The sequence below is a fragment of the Hyposmocoma kahamanoa genome, unplaced genomic scaffold (assembly GCF_003589595.1).
Source record: "Hyposmocoma kahamanoa isolate Upper Pololo Valley unplaced genomic scaffold, ASM358959v1 102, whole genome shotgun sequence".
NCBI lineage: Eukaryota > Metazoa > Arthropoda > Insecta > Lepidoptera > Cosmopterigidae > Hyposmocoma > Hyposmocoma kahamanoa.
Genome location: NW_020653337.1, coordinates 3,858,215 through 3,861,335, shown reverse-complemented (window position 1 = coordinate 3,861,335; position 3,121 = coordinate 3,858,215). Strand labels below are relative to the sequence as shown.

Sequence of the window (3,121 nt, the reverse complement as noted above, 5' to 3'; positions counted from 1 at the left end):
TAGTGGAATTATTATTATTATTTTTATTTCACAAAACAAAACAAATCAACAAAAAACCAGATTTTGAATTCCCAAAAACTTGACCCTGAGACACTTTCGATGATTGGTGTCTTAGGTTTGATGCTCTCAACTTTTCATGTATGTATATCATCTCTACACGCATCAATATCTTCATACACGCCTGAGTATTCTTAGCACTTTTAACCTGACCTTTTCAAAGGACATCCCAATATAACACTGCCTCTGTGGCCGAACGGTTTGCAGGACTGCCATGCAGAGTTCCAGGGTTCAATTCCCGGGGCGGGAGAACTATTTGTATGGCTTACATTTATTTCTCTCCTGAGTTTGGGTGTAATTTGTGGTTGTCTACCTATGTGCGTGTCCCCCACGTTTTATGTGTAGGCGTGTCGCTTACCACCAGGCGTATGACTCAGTTTATTGGACATCATGTGATGGATGTCGCAAGAGACGCTATTACAGAAGAGCTTCATGTATGAATTTATTACTAGTCAACGAGAGTGAAAAATTGACAATGAATCAGCAAAGTATAAAACAATAACTTCGTGAATCGAGTTGTTTACCGGACACCTGTATATAATTAGTCGGCATTGTTATGACGGCCGGCTAATTAAGATGCGAGAGACGTTCCTATTGTAAAATAGGGTTGTCACAGATGGATTTTGTTTTATTCGTATAATATATTAATTATAATAAGAATTCATTAGGTACAATTTCGGAAATGTAGTAGAATCTAGTGCTGATAAAAAGGATGGAGCCTCAGCACTACATGCTTGTTTTTAATCGACTTTAAAAAAAGGAGGAGGTTCTCAATTCGACTGTACTTTTTTGTATATATATTACGCGGTAACTGTGTTGAAAATTATTTTTTTAATTCGATGATTATTGGATATATAATATATATTACAGGGTGTCCGGTAAAGAATGGATAAGCCTGAAATGCCTTATAGTAGAGCTTATGAACGTTAAAAAAAATATAAAGAAAAATATATCCCATGTAGTACCTAAGATATATATTTTTTTCTTTAAATTTAATTATTTTTACCTTATTTTACGTTTTTGTACACAACGACTACAAGTTAATCAAGTCGTTCGGTTTTTTGGTGTCATAATATTCTACATTAACTGTGCTAATAGACAGGCAGTATGTATGACTAACAATGGCACTTAAATTTTAAAAAGTTTTATTTTATTTTTTAAGTGCAAAATTTTTTTTCACAAACTTTAAACATCTTTGATATGAAAAAAAAATTATGATAACCATAGTGACCAAGTATTTTAAAATAATGTGTATTTAAAGTAGATTTCAAAATGGTATAATTAATTATTGTATGTAATATAAATAGAAAATTATTGCTATTAATGTGCAAAAGGAGTAAATTAGACTAAAAACTAAGTTTTCAAAGTGGGACCATTTTATGTCCTTAATTAAGCTTGACCATTGAGGTTTAATAAAAAAAAAACAATTTGTTTACAACAAATGTTCAAACTATTTGCCACCGACTCTGATGCAGGCTTTACATTTTACGAATAAAGGCCCTTTTGAGTAGCCGCATAAATCGTCGTTCACTTATTGTTCCAGCGGCTGCATTGGCACGGCTACGTAAGTCTTCCAAGGACCTGATCGGCTTACTATACACAATTTCCTTAAGGCAGCCCCAATAAAAAAAAATCCAGTGGATTTAGGTCCGGTGAAAGCGGAGGCCATAAAATTGGCCCAGATAACAGACGGTCGATCCTTCTGTCTGGGTTTCTATTCAAATATGCTCGAACAGGGACCGCATAGTGCAAGATAGCCGTCATTTTGTAACCAATGGGATTCCCTCAGCTCCTCGGACACGTCTTCCATTAAATTAGACAGATCATTCTGAAGGAACTCCAAATAACTTTGACCAGTTAGGTTGCCCGGTAGTTCAAATGGTGTATTTGGTGGTGTAATGGTGTGTTGAAATATATCGCTCCACCGCTCTTATCGATTGAATTACAGATCGAGTCACTAGATCATATGAATTTCCCAAAAATAAATATTATTGTACTTTGTTCTAAAGTGTAACTAGTAAAATAATATAAAATTACTACGGTTGCGTATAATATTTGTGTAATTATTTTGAGTTGATTTTTTGTGTTTTATCATTAAGAGATGCGCGGGAGAGGTATTAACCGCTATGTGTGTATTACTTAAAGTTTAGGTAAATATACAGTGCCTACTCTTATCACTAGTAATAAAGACACTTTTTTCAATTGAATGGTAAATTATAGAGCATAAAAACTAGTTCCTTTTTTAAGTTAGCTAGAATATTCTTTGAAATATATTGTTTTTTTACAACAAGCATATTAAAGTAATTTCTGTAGCACTAGATCCATGATAAATGCGAAAGCACTATCGAGAACACCCAGATCAAAAGCAGTTCCGAGAATCTAACTCAAGACCTGAATGTCTAAAATGCTAACCACTGGGCTATGAAGGTCGTCATTAAGTAGCTACTACACAGTGAATCCTGCATTTCAGAAATTTAAGTCAGCAATTCTCAGGTCAGGCACTAAAAAAACGATCGAAAGATCTCTTTTACTTTAATTCTCGAGGTCAAATTACAATTACACAACAAATTCACGGTAAATTGTACACTGTACTGACGCTGAAATGATCGAATAAATTCTTGTTTACCTCGTCCGTGTACATAGACCCGTTATCAATAATTATCAACGCGCATGAGCAATGATAAGGAGGCGAAAAAATTCAAAATAATTCAAAATGAAATGTATTGGCTAATAGCAACCCTACATGAAGGATGCGCCAGCGCTCGTTGATGTCGCAAACAAGGACCAACTGAATGCCGGTTCGCCCAACTGAAAGCAGTCCATTGCCGCGTACACAAGTTCCCGCGCGGCGAGTGCGTTTATACAGGCCTCTAAGCCGCGCACTGGCGTTTTGTCACGTGACGCGCATACAAAGAGGGTAGACTACCAAGTACCAACTGAAACAAAACGCCAACAATTGTCGGCCTTGGCGTGGATGTCACCTCTTTATACGGGAACGCGACAAATGACAAACATTTCAACGTTGCGTTAAGTAAATACATGTGACCTTGAAGATTACTAACCT

At 35.8% G+C, this 3,121-nt stretch overlaps 1 protein-coding gene across 9 annotated transcripts in view; it reads right to left on the bottom strand.

Annotated features, from left to right (window-relative positions):
* The window catches only part of LOC113235559 (TBC1 domain family member 24), a 191,146-nt gene that overhangs the window by 140,341 nt on the left and 47,684 nt on the right, over positions 1-3,121 (bottom strand). The window lies entirely within an intron of this gene.